The following is a 23,423-nucleotide window of genomic DNA, read 5'->3' as shown; positions in this document are numbered from 1 at the left end:
GTGTCATCCGCGGTCAACTTTTTAGGTTACCAAAGCAAAAATAAGCCCGATTAAAATAAAAATCGTGAATATTTTTTCACAATTTTTTACCGTTCAAATACTTTCGATCTCCATTAATAATCCACCGTTTTTTACGGCGGTATAAAAAAATTCATCTGTTGTAAAACATCAAAAATACTTAAAAATACAACAAATTTCTCGGGAATGAGCATGATTGCTGAAACAAATAGATAAAGAGTGTTTATATACAATACAGTTAGTTCAATGCAGTTCACTTATCCATTTATAGTAGTAGATAGACTTTTTAACTGGAGGTAATAAAATGATCTATACAATCGATTCAGGGCAAGTAAATTTATTTATTTTATTTAAATTAAAAATATCGTGACATAACAGGTTACTCCAATGCGTCGCGATGGTCAAAAACAATACATAGTACCATAGCAATATGCAAAAAAATGTATGTAAGAAAAAAATAAATTGAGAAATCATTAAATTAAATCCATCCGGTTCGTATCATTTAATTATCCTAAGCAGATAAATGTGCAATGCCAGCGTATTAAGAAGCTGGATAGCGACAGTCATAGGCGAATCGGATAATTTCGGCCCTAACGGCCATCAAAAGAGGACGCGATCGTGATTCTGAATATGCATATATACAATTTTAAATCATCTGCATACAGAAAAAAACTTGAGTTTATAACTGTCGTATTTATGTCATTAATAAATAACGAGAAGAGCAGAGGGCACAGGTTGGACCTTTGAGGAACCCCTGGAGAGGGAAAATAATTATTAATAAATAATTTATTTTTTGCTTTGTACCATTTACGTACAAAGCCCACTCGATAAATGGATGAAAGCTGATCAGCCTCATTGTTCTCCGTTTGTGACAGAATCTGATCCGAAAAAATCGCAGTTCAATGAACCGAACTGCCGGTAATCATAATTTATGACAGAAAAACGTACGAAAAAAGTGATAGACCCGCCTATTTGTTAGTGGTAGTAAATTAAATTCAACCTTGACCCAAAATTATACTGTTGGCAATCATCGTGACCACTGTGTTATGTTTAAAATCTGTGTCTGGAAAAATGACAAGGAAAACAAACGGAATAGTCAGTTGTGTAATTAGAGACTTGGGAAGTGGGCAAGGCAAAATTTTCATTTTAATTGTAATAAATTTAGAAAAGCTTAAAATAACTTTTCTTTGAAACGTGTACGTTACTAAAATTTGACACGTGTTTGGAAATTATTCATGAAGTTCAATAGAACAACGATGCCAAAACAAACACGACCTTCAGTTTCAGCAAATTAACTTAATTTAGCTTTTTTATGCTGTTCCACATGTACGTGGATTAAATATTGATTTTAAAACGTTCTACGAAATCTTTATTTATGACATATTAGCACAGGTTGCTTAGATATGATAATGAATAATGAGAGCTAAAGCAATACATTAAAAAAGTATACAGCTCTTTATACTATGTATGCAAGAAAAGGTTGCCAAATTTTAAATTCTTCTAGATCATTTTTTTATATCTAATAATAATCCTCCCTTTCGTTTGACGACGACGAGTGTCGGTACGTAAGAGAATTAATGGATTACTAATAGTGTGTAGACGCGATTGTTTGGTGAATATAGACAGAAAATCATTTTTATGGTGAAAATCAAAAGTAAACATGGAATTTTATAAGCACATAAATTACACGTGGTCATTGAGCTGTATTAGTATTAGCTTTCTGGTATTTTGCATCTTAATGCTGAGTTATTCATATTTTATTCGTAAGATTTATGTTATGAATTGGCTCACTGATGCAATCAGCTTGAGCTATTTTCCGTGTAGTTGTGAAGGTTGTGAATTTGAGGTATTCTAATGTATATTTTCTCTCTACTTTCTTACTCCACTTTCTCGGTTTATTCATAAACTTAATAGACACGATATAAAATATTTTTTTATATTTACGAGCTAGCGGCTGTCTGTCTTAAGATCATTGTGGTACTAATTTGATGAACTTTCTTGGCTGATTTAATGTCCAAAATAAAGATTTGGCATAAAGTATGACCTTCATACTGTTTGGTTTACCGTACGAGAGCAAAAGCCCGCTTACCTTTTTCTCCTATCGTCTAAGGAGACAATTATGTTTGATAGGGTATCTGTCGGTGGAACATATTCCATACGATTAAATATATAAAAACTATTCCACCTACTATGGAATGTGTACTTCAAGAGCTATCCGTTTCATCATTATTCATCATTGAGAATGAGATGGCAAGTTTGGGTTTACGCCCTTAAGCTCTAAAACACGATACGGACATACGTTCGATATATCTATCATTACTCAGATTGATTGATTAATATAAAAAATATAATAATGATTTTAATTTCTATAAATTTGTTCAAAATATAAACAGGAGTACTATGTGCTTTAGAGCTAATAGTAGGGGCGTATACCCAAACTTGCTATCTCTTTCTAAATTATGAATAATGATGAAATGGATAGCTCTCAAACTGACTGTGTTAATGCAAATAGCGTATAGGTAAAGACCGTTAAATGTGAATCTTGCATTTTTCATGTACCAAATTTTTGTTTATGCAGCTCTGGTATTTATTAAATAATTGCGTTAAATGGCTTTGTTAAATCATAAATGCATTTTTGTTAAAGAATGAAAATATATTTCAGCGCCTATGCTTTATTAAAAGCCAGCGAGCTTTTTAAAGTCGTGCGCGATTGCGTTTCTAAACGTCAGTGAGATCATTCTTGCGTTGCATAATTTGAATTGCTTAGTTCGTATATTTATTGAATGTGTTGACTTATTATATATGATATTGAATAATGACGACAGCAGTAGACAGAAGTATTGCTCACCAAAATCGCGTATGGAGAGGTTAGACCCAAAATTTTAGGCTTACAGTGTCTCAGTGGCAGCTTCATTTTATTTATTTCGATATTTCCTTGATTTTCATTGCAGAAGCAATAAATAAATAGGCAATTTTAAGAGATTAATAAATTAATAAAATTATTGATTGACGACGATATAAAAATACCACCCTATTGGTACGATCAAACAAAAATATTTTATGGAGCACTTCACTAGGGTTCTTATTATTTATTCTTAATTACTGAGCTAAGATAATAAATGTTTGGCTTTTCAGATGATTTTAATGATGAAACTAAGCCAACTTATCTCTCAGGGAGGGGGGGGGGGAATAGAAGAATAAGTACAGACATACATCGCATCTCATATATTGCTCCACAGTTTGTCTGCGTTTTTATATTACACTTTTTTTTAATATTATGGCTATCCTTACTGATATTATTATGGGCTTCTAATATAAAAGGGTTGATCATAGTATTTTCAAACTGAATTTTGATCAATAGGAGAGCGCAAAAACAATTATCACTTATATCATATATTTTAATTAACGCATCTCTTCGTGACTAGAAGAGCGATGGTACGTTCCAAATGAAAAAAATACGCTATTTTTCTATCGACGACGCGGATAATTTAGTGTTCAATTTATTTTTCTATCCTTGTAGAGATTCGGAATGCAATAAATCACAAGAGAACGCAGTCTGCTAATAGAATCTGTGTCGAGCGACAAGACGCATTTGGCTACCGTAGTTTTTACTTTTTATTTTTTACTTGTATTGTTTTCTGTCTGCCACTGTATTATAATTGTTTCAAGCGATTACAGGCGGCTATAATTTTTTCAATTTATATTAGTAGCGCGGTTCTAATTAATTTCGCATTTCGCGCTACTGCAACGCTCGTGCGTAACATGTTGAGAAACGTGTATCGGCGCCCGAGGACACTCATTTTTTTGTAGATATTACACACGAAAAAACTTTCGTTAACTGTCATTAAGTGACAAGAGAAATTTGATATATATTTTACATGCAAGTAATAATTTTGATAGAGATTAAAGTTTCAGTTGCTATCGTTTTAAGCAAAAGTTTTGAAATAGTATATTATAAAAGCATTTTTTTATCGTTTAAATGCTAGTAGCAAAGTTTACATTTATTCTTAAACAAAATTTTGTGTGAATCTCTTTTTATTGTTCAGAAGTTCTTCCTGTAATTTATTATCTTTGAAGAACGCTTTTTACTGCTAAGATGTATACATAAACAAATTATAAAGTTGTGCCTTTTTGTTATATATGTATGTATATTTTTACTGCTAGAGATTTATACATAAACAAATTATAAAGTTGTACTTTTTTGTTATATATTATATTTACGTTAAGAATATTATAGTGTTTTTGCAATTTCGGCTTCCCTTCAAGACGAAATATTTTAGATCTTGAACTTATTATACAATAATCCATGATAATAAAAAATAGACATTCATTTTATTTTTTGACTTGAGAATCTCAGTACAGATTAGTTATTTTTAGCTATAACTAGAAAGACACATGGGTTTGATTGCGCTGTTTTTGACAGACTATGTTTCTTGGTCAATCATTATTTAGCAGGTGCGCGCGTGTTCGCAGGGTCAATAATTGTTTTATTCGATTCTCACTCGTAATATTGTTATAAAGTCTTAATACAAACGCTTGATAATCACCGCGATGGCACGATTTTATTGTCTACTATATGGCAACACTGAGCAGCAAAGAAAACACGACTAATTATCAAATAAAAATTATGAGTAGATATTTTTAATAATTTTTAATGCCTTATGATTTTAGGAAATATGTCGGAACGATGGCTAATTTTTATATTTATTTGTAGTATAGAAAGGGTTAACTCGTACCTATTATTATTAATTCAATCAATTATATTACGATATTAAAAATATATAAAATGGCATTTTCTATAGCGCCTAATGCTGTACTGGAAGTTACAGGCAGGCATCTCTGAAGTATTGTCCACTTTGTATAAATCGATTGCGGTTTAATTTTCTAATTAAAATCTTAACTCTCATATAATTAACTTTCTTTAATAATATTGCATAATTCAATATTTTTATGATTTTTTGACATTGCAAATATTATAATAAAATAACCAATATTTTTGGGATTTTATTTCCTATTTTGTGTTAGAATCTTGGTTCAGATTATTTATTGGCAATTGCTAATTTGTTTTATTTAATTAAACTCAACAGGTGACTTGATTATTAACGCCTCTTTTCGTCTGCTTACTTTTTGTTATTACCTCAATTCCGTTATTGACCACCTATAACAATGCGATAAAATTATTTAATTACATGTTTTTTACAAATTTTAATGCGTTTATTTAGCGTTACAAATAGAAAAATTATTAGGCATATTTACACAGTTGTTGATTGATTGTTATGAATAAGTGCATTAAAACCGTTTGACCTTACTTTAACAAAAAAAAAACAATGGTCAGTGCCGAATATCTATAAAAGGTTACTGTACACCTGAATTGCACATATAAGAGGATAGCTACGTTGCCAAATATGTTTATCTTTAATCTAACATCACTAAGGTTTTCATATATTTGTAATATACAACTAATTTAATATCAAATAGTAAACGATAAAATTATATAATATTCAAATATATTCGTAAAGTAAAATCTAAAAATACGGTTTCGTACATACATACATAATTCTATGTTGTAAGAAACAATAAAAAGTTTTAATTTTAAAATTATAGAGCATTGGATATAAACTTTAAAAAACCATACTTTAACAAAAAAATACCTATAAAAGGTTAACGCACATCCGAATTGCACATCATGAGGAAAGTTACGTTGCCAAATATGTTTATCTTAAATATACCGTTTCTAAAGTTTGCAAATATTTATAATTTAAAAAAAAACTAATATCAAATAGAAACGATAAAATATTATAGTAATTTGAATCCATATATATATATATATATATATATATATATATATATATATATATATATATATATATATATATATATATATATATATATATATATATATATATATATATATATATATATATATATATATATATATATATATATATATATATATATATATATATATATATATATATATATATATATATATATATATATATTTATTTATATATATATATATATATATATATATATATATATATATATATATATATATATATATATATTCGTATAAGAAAATCTTCACACAATTGTATGTTATAAAAAAACAATACTAAGTTTGAAGACAATTTATTGCAATGTTTTAAACTAAAATAATTTTTTAATAATTTTTACTGCCAAAAAATAATTAATCGGTAAAATAAAATATATTAGTATAAAAAATAAAAATCATTCGTATTGATTTAAGAGATAAAATAATAATAAGAGCTATTGAATCCATTGCTTTCTCAGTGTAGCGTCTGTTCAATTGTGGTGTCGACAATCAGTCAATGCTCAATGTTTTAGTCGCGATCGCGTCCCTTATTCTTGACCATTACGGCCAGATAGTTAGGACGAGCTGAATAATAAATATATGTGGAATGGTGCGCATCTGTTTTTGGTGTGTATCATAAATGTTTAATTATTTTGTTCTTAAATGATTAATTGTATATGTATTGTTTGTGTATTGGTCATTATGGTGCATTAAGGAAATTTGTACAGTCATGATAGAAGTAAATAAATATATATACCGGGGACTATTACTTCGGTTCTGACTTGGAAAACTCGTACCAAGAATAGCTATGCCGAATCGACCGACATGACCCTTAGAAGCTAGAGAAAGGTAGCTGCTTTCGCCCTGAATTATAAATCGGTTCTTGATACAACATACAAATAAGTCTTAATATAATAATAACGAAGGTATTGTACATAGAAGGGCAGTTAGTTAGCCTCTAGAAATCTAAAATAGTTTTAAACAAACCTGAGAGTGAAAAACTTATTCATACATCTCACATAGATGCGCTCGAGCCTTACTATATTTTATTGCCAATTTATTTTATAGCACTTGCAAGAATACAATAGATGCTTGGAAAGTTTATTAGGAAGTATTAAAGCCATAAAGTTGCTTTCATAGACGTACCAAAATTAAATTTAAGCTCATTACTAATTTGTGTTCGTTCGTTGTGTTTTATAATATTATAAAATAACATGAGATTATAATTAAGCAGTCTCGATTTTATTCCTTGAAATCATAGACTGACTGATAGTTTTGCTTTGACAGTTGATTATCTTAGGATCTTGTGACTCGGTCGCTCCAACTAGAGAAGGTCGGCTTTTTTCAACTTCTCCTTGTTTGGAAAGGAGTATCGGAAAATCGATACTCCATTTCCGTCGGTCTTTTTGGCGGTGTATGCAAATTAGGATAATGTTTGAATGCTGTTTCAATTAACCACTGTCGAATATTTTTTTTTATTATTTTGAGACATATCGTGGATTAGCGCTGTCAATACAATTGACATGCAACTATCGCTGTTGATAAACGCGTGTAAGTATTTATAAAAACATATTGCGTGGGTTTCGATTTTTTTGTCGGTGTAAGGTGACACATTTTTGACGAATGAGATTTATGTTGAATCTCAAAAGGTAATTTGAGTAAATGAAATTCCAATGCACTATGAATTTGTGCCGACAAATGTAAGGAGTTTTTTTTTCAACCTAGATTCCCAATGAAAAAAACTAATCAGTATAATGACACTCGCAGAATGATAATTAAAACTTTTGGATTGTATTTACTGATTATAAATAAAAGTTGTCAGCCTTACACCATCATTGATCGTGGCTAATTGTACATGGTTATTATTGTTCCTAATAAACTTGTTCGACACACATTAATATAAATAATCGTATAAATACATTACACAAACGTATTTATTACACAACACATCTGGTTTGTGTAAACCGAGCAAAAAACACATATAATTGGTAAGATTTTTTTAATAAACGCGAATTTATTGCACTGCTCCACACATTTGACATTTCGATAAACACTTTTGTCAATTTACATTTTGTATCATTACATAAGTGATTCGAGGTTGAATAACTAGTCGAATGTTTATTTTTTTAACTAGGAGATAATTGATTAATAAGCAAATTAGAAGTAAACGTCGTAAACTTGCCAGCAAAACAATTAGCGTAAATCATTTTAGAGCTTGCTAGGTTTTTGACGGTTGAGTTTAACATATATTACAGCATATTATTATAAATTTAATTAGAAACACCCTCGAACGTAACTTTCGCAACATTAAAGCGAGTGTTAATTACTGACAGAGAGAGACAGACAATTTTCAAGTGTGTGCAGGTATCTTAATAATCGTTTACAAAAGAAGATAAGCATGAAACAAGCTAAACTGTCAAGTTTTTATTTTTATCTAACGATTAGCAACCTTTCCGGTTTAAAGACGTCTTAACAAATTTATTAACTAATGAAAAATATTTGCTGATTGACATATTAAAAATAAATTAGGGATTGTGTTTTGATATTAATTAATCATAAATATAAGTAGTATAATAAACATTATATATCATCAGAACACCTAGAATTTCACAATCACGCATGAATGTCATCAATTGGTTAGATACCAGTACGATAGACAAGTGGTATAAGTCTCTGACTATCGATCTGAAGGACCTGGGTTCGAATCCCATACGGACCTTAATGTTTTTAAATTTCTATCGCATCTGAGAGATCGAAATTAAGGAGTATTCTATAATTATAATTCAGATCGATCATCACAGATTAGGTTTACCTAGATTTTCCTAACCTCACGGATGAATATCATGATGATTAATTTAAATCGAGCTAGATAGTACATACCTGGTAATGAAAATTCTCTTTGATTCTATTTGATATCTCAATTTAACAAAGAAGTCTCTTTTTTCTTAGAAGCTTAAATCCTGAAACTGGTTTTGTAACTAGGGTTTATTTTTTGCTAGTGTGATTCTCACGCCTGTACGTTTGGCTTCATTAATTTTTGACCCTGCCGATTTAATCTCTCCATTGGGGGGTCAAATTGCGATTAAAGTGTTCTATTATTAAACCCGACAAAGATATTTTCATAATCTATTTAAAAATTCAAAACAAACTCTAATTAAATCAATAAATAAACAATAATTTCAGATTGGAGTCTAAGAATGTTTCTTACTAATTTTCATCTGGATTCTTAAAAAATGAATCATCCTCGTTACGCAAACTCTTGCTGTATTTAACTTTTTCGCTTTGTTTATTGACAATTCGCAGTTACACAAATTCGGATCGAAGTTGAGGCACGTGGGCCGCATCGGTCAGACAGCTCGGCGGCTATCTGGGAGTCGGTCGGCCGGTTTTTTGGGCACTACTTTTTTTGCCGTTGGCCACATCTCCTTGGGTGTGCCAAAACCAGTCTCTAACGAGTGCGCAAACTGTGTTTGCTGTTTGCTAACCAAAACTTCTCCAGCCATTCAGTTCCTATGATGTCTCGCCGAGGTGCATTGGCCGACATCATAACTGTAATGAAAGATGAAACAAAAAATAAACTATCATCAATAACCGGCCAAACGATGCGTTCCAAATCACCGACGATTAATCGAAAATCAGAAAAAAATATTAGCCAATGATTCATCGGGTCGTTTGTGCTGACTTTTTTCTTTAGTCTGACAACAAGTTTTGAAATTAAACATTCTCGGAAGTGTAGTGAATCACAAAGAAATTCGAAAAGTGACCAATCAATTATTGGTGTATTGTGTCTTTTTTGTTGTGTATGATTTCAATATTTTTTTTTATTTTATTGCAAGTTCAGTCACTTTAAAATATTTTAAAGCTTTAACTCGAAAAAGTTTGTATTTTAATAAAATACTGGATACTTTTAGTTGGTTGTAAAGTCTTTTCTTTTTCGTCGACTACAATTATTATTTTTTACCGGAGAAATATTGTCAATTGTCAACATTATATCAATGAATTATTTTTTTTTCTAATTAAAAATCTAATTAAAAAATTATTCTAATATATAAAATATATATTTTTGGGAACAACTTCGATAATATATTTTATTGGCAACAATGTCAAGCTTTTGTTAAAAATATTATAAACCAATTATCTCTACTTTCTTCATTTTTAATTTCAGTGCTGTGAACATTTTTAGTGAATCATTTTTTCTATAGAATCTCAGGTTCATTTTTTATGTGACTAAGTTCACAATATGGCGCAAAAACCGCATTCTCGGGAATAAACTCCCGGGCTATCTCAAACAAATCAGATACCTATATTTATATCATAATGTTTATTAAAAATGTCATTCCTCATCTTACTAGCTAAAAATAATAATGTTGCGTATTTTACATAAACTACTTGCGCACTTAGGGTAATTTACACATGCATTTATATTAGCAATACACTTGAATTTAAAGGTATAATACCAAAAGATTATTTTTTGACATTTGGGTCTGGGAGTTTATTTTGAAAATATTTTGAAAATAAACTCTCAAATGTTTTTTTTTTAATTTGTAGCGCAATGTTAAAGATGTGTAGTACGGTTTGCTTTGGTTTTCGAACGTCGAGCTAGACCAGTGGATGCGAAGAGGGAAGCGGCGGCTTCTGCGATATTCGCTGATCTGAAATTGAGTCTGTCTCTCTTGACTGATGCCTTGTACTCTGTCAGTCTGAGACAATTTCTAATGAGTGATAATTTGCGTTCCAGTATTTATATATTAGATTTTGCTGTCCGCCCCTATTTCGGTGGGACGACTGATTACAGAAGTGTGGCGAGTTTTTTGAAACGAATTGCTGTTGGGCGCTAAGGCAGGTTAGAAACGGTCGTTTTTAGGATAAACCCATATGCATGGATTATCTCTTCTCTTATTACTCTTTTCTGATTTATGGGGGCGTATCTTATGATTCACTCCCTTAAGACGTTTCTCTTGTATTACATTTTAACGAAGAAACCCATTTTTTTTCAACGGTTAAAACTTAAGTACTATTTTTTATGATTAAAAGAATAAATTATTCCTTCTAGTTGTAAATAGTGGATCAGTTCAATTAATAAACCTGGTAGCTTATTATTAGTAAGCCTCCAATTAAATGGTCAGTTTTTTGAAAAACGGTCAGTTATGCTCCTATTGCGGCTTTTAATCCGTCTTAGTGACTATACTAAAAAATATTTATTACATACATATTTACAATATTACATATATAGGAGTATTTTTCAGAGCCATTGATATCAATGATTATTAATGTTAAATATTTGACAAACATTCGGTGAAAGTATAAGTAATTATTTAATTAAAAAGCATAGTATGTAATATAAAAAGTAGACCTTTATATAAATACTTTTACAACTTAACAACTGGCTATTATTGATAAGAATTGACAAAAATTATTATTATATTACAATTAGTAAAAAAATATATGTATATAAAGAGTGGAAAAATATATCTTTAAAATTATATATTTAATGAATTATGGGTATTTCATATGTATATGAGTTAGAAAATAAGTATATTGTTCAATACTGATATGAATAAATTTTGTACAAGGGTATTGTACTTCATAATAGATTGCCAATACATTATAGTTATATGTAAATATGCGATACTCCTACATAAAAGATCTAAATATTTTAGTATAAATAGTTTACTATAAGATAACAGAATGTAATAAAAATTGCAACTGATTAGATATTTAAATCGTAAATTGCTATTATCCCTAAAATTATGTATTGAATTGATGTCAATTAGGTGCATTTTAATATGAATTTATTTCACTTTCGCATAATATAAAGTTATTCTGCTGATATTGATCACACACTCATTATTATCTGTAAAATGTACATTAAAAAAAATATTTTATTATTATTCGTTCCATTTCCCACGAAAATGTATTTAAAAACATAAATCATAAAGCGAGGACGTTGGCAAAACATTGGCAAACGTGTTCATATATTAACAGAACAAATTAATTCGTTTTCGGAAAATATTACCACAATTTTTCATTTCAATATGAAATAAACGATATAACATAAATTATATAAATTCGATCGACATCTAGTTTGTATATATTTGGCTATGCGCGATCTATTATGAAAATATACATAATTAATAAAATTTCTAGATGCAGTATATTATATTTATTAAACACTATTTTTGGATGCTGTAAATATAATTACAAATGTGTTCTCTTGCCTCTGAATCCCCGCTGGGTATTTTATTGGGAGCGTTCGGAAGGCGTGAAATCACAAATTACTTTTGCTCGTGAAAGCGATTTGTTTTTAACAAAATGAAATCATGGTCAAGGGTGACATGTTTAAAAGAAATTCAATATTGCCTACTCAATACAGTGGACATTTATGTATCGCTTATGAAATATTTAATTTTTCAGCGACTGCAATTTAATTCTATGAAAATAGTAATAGTGAATTAAGTTAAATTCAAAACTATACAATTATATAAGATGATATTTGTATAGTGCTATTTATAAAATGTCATGGCTTAACGAGCCTTAACAACAATTAGCCTTCCTATGCTGAGACAAACGCAGCTTATGTCCGCGCACATGCTTCCTGCTTCCTTCTTTGACAATCTATTTCATGTCCAAGTAGAATCACGACAAAATACTATTGTCTGGAATTTCTGGATGTTTATTTTTCTAGCATATCTTTATGTCTCAGAAAAGAAGCATGTACCTAAATTATCGATACAGCTTACCATTTTAACGTTAGTTTGTTGGTCCAGTACGAATTAATGGCTCAAAGCACAATCGGTTGTAATAAATTGTTAGTTCTCGCGATGGCTACTTTTATATAAACGTTAAAGTTGCAGTTAAACCCAAGGAAATAGGTAGGTGGTTTCATGGCGTCTTTTTGAAGCTAATGCGCGGCAATATCAGATAGTTACCACCGAATAAAGCCAAGATATTCCATTTCTGTCGATTATCAACATATCCTCAACCCGAATGTGGTGCAGCTCAAATATCTCATTGAAATCGTTGAATGGTGTATTTTAGTGTTACAAATAAACAGAGTTGTAGTCCATTTAGTGGAAACCGGATCAGTTGATTGGGGTCGGTTGGCGAAAAGATTAATCTCTCATCGACCATCATGATTTTTCTAATGATTTTGCATTCCAAGCAAGTGAAAAATTATCACAATTTTAAATCACGAATTTCATAACAAAATAATTTGTAACTCATTGGTAATGGGATTATATTTTTCTTCTTGTGTGAAAATGTTAGTTCAAATTATATTTTGCTAATACATACTATACTTGGTAAAACATTAATTTTCAATTACACTGCTCCATGTAATATATGATATATATACTCCAATGATATATGAAATTAAAATATTGTTTATATTTTAGGTCTAGTGATATTAGAGTAGATTTAAAAAATAATTTGATATGGATTTTCTCGAGTATTAAGGATTTTCATTTTCAAGGGTTTTACCTCTATTTCACATGATTTTCTGGTTGATGTCAGCAGCCAAAAAATATTATTACAAAAGTGGAAACATTTCTATATCTTTTCCTTGTACACAACAATTTAAAGAGTTGGCTTTTTTTAACCCTTTAACCCGTTAATCTAAAATAAATATTACATTGTGTTTTGAAAAATGAAAATGTATTTAAATGTTATATTTTTTATTTATTTGAAATTATATTTTATTTGTATTTTATTTATATTTTATGGGTTAAAACGTATTCACTTAATTGTTCAATGTAAAATCTTGGAGAGAAATAGTAAGGTCATCAAGATCTGCTACGCCCTTTACTTATTAATCAACTTAGTTCAACAAGACGTAAAAAAACTTTACCTATGGATAGCCACTGAATTTCCCATAAAATAATGATACAATAGATAGTTTTCTGAAAAATCACAAGACCAAAAAACACTTGCGAAACTTTCGATAATCCCGCATCTGTTGCAGATTTATATGTTTTAAAAACTAAAACATAGTGTAAACTGACAGCTGCACAGTCTTAACAAAATATAATACTTTTTTTGTATAAAGTTGCTTGGAATTTTTGGCTTAGGTGTTTTAAAATAGGCTACAACTATTGATTGTAAAACACTGCTCAAGCAGATAAATATCTCATGTATTAACGGATTGTCAACACCACCCTCAGCAAATTTAAAAAGTACTTTTTAATATACACGCTACGTCTATAATGCAATTATTTATATAAGTGCACTAATATACAAACATGGATACGAACAATATTCTTTCTTGTTAATATACTAATAAATTTACTTTGAATTCTCTTTGACATTAAATAGTTCTCTGCTTTGCTAGCGGTACAATACTTCGAGATACATTAATGTTTTCTTACTTGAAGTATTATTTATTTAATACAGCTCGCCACTAAAATTCGCTGTGTATCGACACATCAAATATACGCTACGTATATAATGCATTTATGTATATCTCAATGCACCTAGCAAAAAATTACTATGGTTCTAATATGGAAACGCTCCAAAATCAAATAGTTTTTCGCTTTGCTAGAGATAGAGTACCTTGGCAAACATATTTCTTCTTGCTTGACTTCGAAGTGTTTATTTATTAAATATAAGTCTACAGTCCACTGCTATGAATCCTCAAGTGTTGACACCACCCCTTACCAACTTTAAAAAGTGATTACATAATGTCTATAATGCAATTATTTATATCATATAATATAAAAGACAATTTAAATATAAATACGGTCAATAATCTTTTGTCAAAATATTCGATAAATTTTCTCTGAATTCTCTTCAACATTAAGGAGTTTTTTGCTTTGCTACAGGTAGAGTACCTTTAGGTTCTTCGAGGACAAACGTGTATCTTCTTGATTGACTTTTAAATGTTCATTTATTTAATAAAACTCTACAAACCATCCCCCAGCAATTATAAAAAAATAATTAAATAATAAAAATTTCAATTTCTAGCAAAAAGGCACTAGAATAAAAATATGGATAAGAACAGTATCAATACTTCTTCGCTTTGCTAGGGGTAGAGTACCTTGAGGTATTTAGGTACATACATGTGTTTTTCTGCTTGACTTTAAAGTTATTATCTATTTAATATATAGACACTTTAAAATCAAGCAACTTTGCTATTTATATATTATATACTATTTTAACTATATGGTTTGGGTAAAAGTTTTCTTATTTTGAACTTAAGCTTTATGTGGCAAGGTTTGAGTTATGTATAAGAATATGTTTCTTATCTTTAAATGTTTTATCAATAATACTCTATGATTAGGTTTTTTCTTGGAAGCCAAATTGGTGAGATATAGTTAATTAAATATTGGTTTGAGACAATTTGAAAGCAAGCCAAATTATTAATGTAAGATAATTCTTTCCAATTTGCAGTATTACGTCAACATCTAAAATTTTCTAGTAAGTAGTTTCAAAGAAATGATTTGAGCAGTTTATTCTGTTACATATTACAACATTTTTATTTTATTAACAATAAAATTATAGTCATATAAAGCAAATGTGAAACTACATTGTAATTCAATCTTTAGTAAGTTTACAGTACCTCGCCTGCCAGATGCTGACGGTACTTTTTAAGTGATTCTTTTTTTGGTTTGCGCAATTGTGTCTCTCATTATGTTTATATTTATATAGATCAATGATCTTACGATATGACGTTCGACCGATAACAATGACATAAGTTTGATGATTGTGTACAATATTTCGTAACTCGGCCACCTGATAGAACAGCACAATCATCACATTTTTATAATTTGACTTATTCTTCTTAGCACTTTTAAAATAAAGCAATAACACGCTTCAGCTGCGAGTTTAATGACTTGGAAAGAATTGCATACATATTGTTATGTTCAAGAAAATATGTTTTAATAAACTATTTTTAAACAATAAAATACTATAATCCATTTCTTGTCGAGCTACCAATTAGTTGGTGACAAATGACTAAATTATTTATAAATTTAATGAATAATAAGCCAAAAAAGAGTAGATGAAAAGCGTCGCTGAATATTTATCACATTCCCATATCTTCACAATGGATCCCGATCCTTCATCCTGACTCGGAACGCGCCTCTCTCATTCGAATAGACTCCAGACAAAGGAATTGGCTTGAATTCCGTCTGCTAGAAATGGGTCAAGGATACATCGTTCGCACTCGCGGCTTATTTGCAAAGCTAATAACCCATGACCGTTCGTATGGAAATTGGCATATAGACATTATAGATATATGGATACAATGTAAGCGAAAAAGATTTATCGTTTGCTCCTTGATCAAACTGTTCACGCCTACTATTGATGAAATAAGCAGATGATACAAGTTTTATCGAGTTTCCATATTTTGATTATTCTTATAAAACACATACCGTTTTATTGTATGATTAATCATCTGATGCCTTATACGTTGCAAGCACGTCTCACATATCAGTGTATCACTGTTTTTTTCAATAATCTACAAAACATATCAGGATGTTGAAAAATCATTTGCAAGATGCCTTTCGTTTTCGTTGAGGTCATTAAAGTTTTTTAAGCCAACCTTCAAATTAGTAAATGCTGTTTTCCGTAACATCAGATAATGTTTACACTAAATATTGAGTTCGAAAGATAGTAGGCAGGTCACACATGTTAGTATATTCATTATACTTTTACTGTGATAATATGAAGTACTATTGATCAATCTAGTCGTTATTTACTTACAACTCACAAGTTAAGGTCTGTCTAGTGTATCGTATTAATTATTTTATTAAAAAATAAGCTATAAATTAATATGGCTAGAAAAGTAAATTATTTATTTGCATAAACAACGCACATATTATGTAATAAATCCTTAAACAAAGGATGTAAGTAAATCCTAAAATATATTTGAGGTATAAAAAAGTGCTTATTGAAGCAGTACTTTTGGATTATAAAAAGTTCTTTATAGTATCAATTTTTTAATTAATAAAAAATCCGAAGCTCTTTAGAGCGCCATTCCAGTTTAAAAAATACGTTTTATAATTAAAATTACGTCATATCTTTTCGATATAAAAAATATTATAGTACTGCGTCAAGTAGTATCCAAATCGTATCAAAGATCGGGTTGAACTCTTGGATGAATTCCGAAAATTAGCTATAACATATTAAGCCTAGATTAGAAAATTTAATATATTATATATTTAATACATGCAAAAATAAAGGATCTATATTTATTTAATTTAAGAATAGTGCTTATTAAAGCAGTTATTTTGCATTTTAAAAGCATATTTTAAACAATATATATTGAGCTATTTCAATAATTAGATTGAGTAAAAACACTGAAACACCGTTTCAGTTTGATAATTAAAATCACGCGCTTTATTCCCAATATTAAACTTATTTTATACATATTCGTGAAATGCTGTGAACCTAAATAATAAAACTGACTATTTTTGCCTGAAATTCTTATTTTTATACTGAATCTGACAAAGCATGCTTATTTAAAACCATAATGTTTTATAATTCAAATCGGTATTTTTTCGATATAAATATATTTTTAAAGGGCTTTGTGTAATGTTGCGAACGTTAATAATGATATCGTCCGTTTCTGCCTGATTTTATAAATTTTGTGCTGAATCTGAAAATGCGTGATTTTTTAAAATCACAATGATATTGATCTATTTTATAGGGTTTCGTGTAATTCTGCAAACGTTAAGAATGAAGCTGAACATTTCTGCCTGAAATTCATAATTTTGTGCTAAATCTGACGATGCGTGCTCGTTTAAAATCAGTGTTTTTAATCAAAATCAAGCATTTTCCTTCCGATATAAATCTATTTTTATGGCTTCGTACAATTTTGTATTGCTGCGAACGTTAAAAATGGAGCTGACCATTTCTCCCTGAAATGTAAAAAATTGTGTGGAATCTGACAGTGCATGTTTTTTTATTACAAAATTTCAATGTTATTTTTAAATCACAGCAGTTTTGAAATTTTTTTGACATTTTTTTTATACGTGTCTGTTCTTACCATAGTACTACGTCACCTAAAATCTAAGCTGTTTGAAAGTGTTAACGATCTTTAGAAATTGGGATTTTGCTTTAAGCTGGATTTGTTAAACTGTCAATGTTGAAAGCAGCTGCTTTTTCGGTGTTCTTATAGTTGTCTCAGTTGATTTGGCGTAGCTCCGCTTGGTTCGAGTTCGGCAGAATTTTTGTTTATGGCAATCTGAAGCGAAGTTTTTTTGTAACTCTGCATGAGTTTCTGAATTTTGTAACATTTTTGATACATTAAAATTATATATAAATGCACACATTATTCGGGTCAGAACCAGACTTTTTGTTATTGTAGATTACTGCAATAATACGGTATTTGTTTGACGAAGTATGCATTGCATTCCTAGGAATTTTGCACCAACCTGTATGTAGCTTTGTTGAAGTTAGGTTCCGGTTTTTATGAAAATGCCTTAAAACTTTCCATACACAAAAGTTTATTAATTTCGACGAAAAAATACGTGGATTCTTAAAATTTTGTCTTGGAAACTAATTGATATATTAGTGTAAATATATCATTTAGTTTTATAAGACTCTTTTGTCTGCAACTCAATTTATAGCAACGATTACAACCTCAAAGTATTTGTGAAAAGCGCTTTTGCTCCATCCTTTACTATTATTAACTACTTATTTCAAATTAAATCATGTTTATGGAATCAAGTTTTTATATTTATTGTGTTTTAAAACCCGATGTGGTGCAAGCATGAAGACCATTATTTTAAATTTATTTATTAAAGCTGATTTTAATCTCAGTTAAGAACTTTATTTTAATTAAAAAATTACAGTTTAAGAGATTGATTCTTGGCTTTTGGTCTTTCATTAGTCTTATTTTTTTATCTCGTGTTCTTTTCTACTCTTTTAAAAACATATATTAATGAATTACAACGTGGTAAACACAGGCAACAAGTATTAAGTAAATAATGAGACACAAGACTGAAATCAAAGTCTATAAATCAGTGACATCTATTTTATCGATTATTACAGCTTAAGATTAATAAACGTCACTGTGCACGATCTAGCTCAATTTAATTTTAATTATAAATCACAACATTTATCTTTGAGCTTAAAAAAATCTAAGAAAACTTAATCTGTAATGATCGATCGAAACCACTTATCCAATCTCCAGGAAAGATAAGCTTATTTATCTATATTTCATTTTCTATTTCCATTTATTTTTATTTTTAACTATAATAAAATATTATTATATTTTTCTTCATTTTTATTCAATTTAAGCTTAAATAAACTATGGCTTAAAAATATATTTTTAGTAGTCCTTCCGTTTTCTAGTGAGCAACTTATAATATTCAGCGAAAGCATCAAATATGTATGACGAAACATACGACACATACAGACATGTTCAATAATTCCAGCTAAAACATTTGCCATTCGTCCGGCGCTGAAACGAGAACGTTCTGGAAAAAAAACTTTGCATTTCGGATTCGCCGCGTCCGAAAGTCGCGCGGCGAATAAATTATTTCCGCGGCGTGACTTACGCGACGCGCTTTTATGCACACGGGAGGGGTTTGGTCATAACAATAATTTTTGAGAGAGTGAAGTATAAAAAAATGGCTTCCGTCGCTTTCATATTTATGAGGGTTGCGCGATGTGATGCAATTGAATACTCGCGAGAATTTTCAGACGTGTCTTGTGTCCAGAATCCAGACGCTACTCAGTAATATAAGCGGTAAATTAATATTTATAATGAATTTCTTTTGATTTAAGTATCCTACGAATCAAAACTCCGATCAAAAATAGACTTAAAGTATACTCAATATGTAGTATACTCAAAAAAGAAAGCAATTACGCACAGAGTTTTAACAAAGATTACATTAAAAGCTATTTAAAGTACTAATTTATTAATAAAGACATGCAATTGCTTCAGAAGTATTTCTATCATGTAACGCTTGTTGTTTATTTGATTGCCTAAATCCAATATATATTATTATTTTTAATATTTTTGCGAAAAAATAGGTTTAATAAAAAAAAACAATAAGATTTTGATTGGCTGTATAATAATCATGAATCATTAATTTTTGCAACTATATTACCCGTCATAATAGTTATCAAAACTAATTGATATTTTTATCTACGTACATGAAAAAAAAACAATAGCTTGCCTCTAGAATATAACTTCAAGAATACTGGATATTACGCTAAAATTTCCGTAACAGCGCAATATTCGCTTATAATCCATATATTTATTTTTGGCCTGATACGTGTTTAAATGCAAAATAATTTTAAAATGCATTTTTTTGAAATTGTTACTACGAAAATATATAAAAAAAAAACAACGTAAGCTGTTCTCAAAAACAATGTTACTAATATTCAGACATAATATACCTATGAAACGTAAAATCTAGTAATCACTTAAATCAGGTGGTTTTATTGTTGAGCTCGTTCTAATCGATTCTCACTTCGCCTTTGACTTAAATATGACACATACGACTCAGACAGACACAACAAAAGTCCGGAAAAAATGCAACCTTTCCACTTCAGTCGTCAGATTTGGTCTGGCCAGGTCCGGCCGTCGAGCTTAGATACGATTTCAGAGCCATGACATCACATATCTATTTCTAAATATATTATAATATATTTTATTTTTTTTGTAACGTAAAAATGATTTATATTTTATCTAAAAATTGATAGAGTATATACCATTAAAAACATCTAATGACTCAATTTTAAATCGTGTAGAAGCATTATGTATTTTATTTTTATATATGATTGTTTAGGTGCGCAACATAAATTATGTTTCTTTCTTAGAATTATGTTTTATTTTATTATTTATAATCCTAATGAATATGTATTATCTCTACTTAACCCATTACATATTCATATTGCGATAAATTCTTTTAGATAATTACACGTGTTTACCCTGCAATTTAATTTGCGCAAATAACCTTTAATATATTTCCGCGTTAAATTTCTTAAATAAATAGTTTTAGTGCAGTAACCTTCTGTATGCCATGGGAATTTTCGTACTGTAATGCATATTGCACCTTCATATAATTCCCAAGCAAAAATAAAAACTCATATTAATCAAACTTCTTACACAGCGATAAAAAATGACATACCAATCATCGATGAACATTATTGGCGATGTTATGTGTATTTTTTTGTATATATTTCGACGGTGATGGATTGGCAGTTTAAAGGTCAAAGCGAAACCGTTGACTTCGCGACCTCACGTATATTTTTGTTTATGGAATGACCCCAAGATTTATAACTTGTTGATATATTTCAAAGCGAAGCACTTTTACTGCATTAAAATAAAATAATTATATCGTAAATATTTAGTTAAATTAAAAATAGATTGTACCTACACAATAATTATATTTTTTTAATCAAAATCCATATATGGAAAAGTGAACGCTTCCTAGACGATGATTGTCGATTTCGTAGTATTGAAATCATTCGCACCTTTAGCTATTAACTGTATTATCTATTTACTTTTATTTTGCACCTGCTGACCTCTATGTTAATATTTAAAGCTAGTTTTATAATAGGTTAATGAAAAAAATGTAGATGGTATTAACTATTTTGCATGGTGTGAAGGACGTCTTTTGTGGAGGTATTTTATATAGCCGGAATTGGCTTTTCATATGGCTAATAATAATAATAACAGGATAGTCTACAAATCAATATTATTTTACATATAGTTAATAAACAGAAGCTAACTTACATGGTTAGATTTATATTGCGTAATTGATTAATAATTTTATTGAGTATTCAATAGATATTATAATGACTCAAGCGCATAATAAATATTGAAAAAGACTATAAAATTTTTGCGAAACAGTTTCACTTAATTAATTTCAGCATTATTGAAATATTGCGAAGGTTTTTAACATATTTTAGACCACGACATACTTTGAGGTTGTTAAATTTCTAGTGTATTTTACATAACAGGTGGGACCAAAACAGCGCTGCTTTATGAAAATATTTTAGCTTTAACTTTGTTAAGAGAACAAAGTGTTTGACGTAGCGTTTATAATTATAATTTTGATCGCTAATTTAAAATTTAATTTAGATTTTGGGTGCCACTTTACACGCCACCACCTTACCCTTTCCAGACGATTACAATAAACCTATAAGCGTGGCGCATATACTGTGAAATATGCTCTTTTATTGGATGAGTCTAACACAGTCTTGTTCTTCCAAGCAGTCTGCTAGGTTATCGGTTATCTAGTTGTTCTTGACCACTAATACACGTTTACATTGTAGTTTCAAAAGACTCAGGAGTTTCGGCTCATTAACAATTATGTGCTTCGTTTTAGTGCACTTTACGAACTAAGACTATGCTTGACCTCCTACCTAGGCTCTCGCCAGTGCCAGTCGCAGTCGCGTAAAATGCGAAACAATTCATAGTTACTCCATCCCTAGCAATCGTATATTATTATCAGTGTAATTATCTGTTTATTTTATTTATTTATTTTTGTAATGCGTTTTTTCTGTTGAATATCGGTTATAGAGCCACAAATGTAGCAAATGTGTTTTATAAATATTAGCTTAGAGTCCAGATGTATACTTAGGTATTCTACGCTCGCCCTTTTTTAAATACCGTTTCTCTATTCATTTATTATAAATGAAGGCAAGGGTTATCTGTGTGTTTTAAAAATTATTACACGAGTTTTCTCTTGCTATATTTTAATTTTCATTTATTAAAAAGTATTTTTAACAGCTGTATCATCAACGTACATCGATAAGTCAATATTTAAAAGAGATTATTTAGCACAGCTTAGCGTTATATAGTATAGCATAGTTTCAAACTTTCAGGGATGATAGTTTTATGTGTATAGAATAATCGGGGGCTTTATATTTAGATAATTTATAGGTAAAGGTTATTATAACATATAAATTATCTAAGTATAATGTTGTTTCACTAAATAATGTACTCTCCACTAAATAAGGAGCTCTACATGTGTGTACATTTTTTTCTTATTATTTATACATAAATAATAAGTATTTTTTTATTATTATAAAATATTACATTGGATGCCTCTCCATATTTATTATTACAAAATCTAATTTATTTTATATAATACTAATTTCTATTTTACATTTATTATTTGTCATACAGTCCGGTACATCAGATGCTCTAAATCGTTTAAGTCGTCTGGTGTCATCATATCTACAGTCAAGTAGTTCAGTTGCCATTTTGTTTGGGTGGAGTTTTAATCTGTCTTTGTGTGGTATTGTTCGTTATTTCATCTTTTATAAATTCCACGTTAAAAAAAATTATGTCATTCCTGTGTTAGAATGACATTTTTTTTTCAGTATTGTCTTGATGATGCAGCTGTCACAAATAGATTTTAACCCTTTGACCGCGGATGATCAATAGAAGTCATCAAGAAAATCGCAATTTTTTTCTTTAGTGTAAGGTTGAAAAACATTTGAATTTATTGAATAACTTGTGCCATAAATATGTGCTCCCCACATATTAGCTGTGAATTGCAATTATATCAAGAAAATTGTTACAAAACTTGAATATTTATTTTTTTAATTATTTTTTCGAAAATTATTTGAGAGTTGAAAGTTTATTGGGGTGTCTACTATGACCGAAATACGCAGAATTTGTTCGTTG

Source organism: Plectrocnemia conspersa, unplaced genomic scaffold, assembly GCF_051122295.1.
Source record: "Plectrocnemia conspersa isolate PC_06_02 unplaced genomic scaffold, ASM5112229v1 ptg000001l, whole genome shotgun sequence".
NCBI classification, from domain to species: Eukaryota; Metazoa; Arthropoda; class Insecta; order Trichoptera; family Polycentropodidae; genus Plectrocnemia; species Plectrocnemia conspersa.
Note: the sequence above shows the minus strand (reverse complement) of the source record.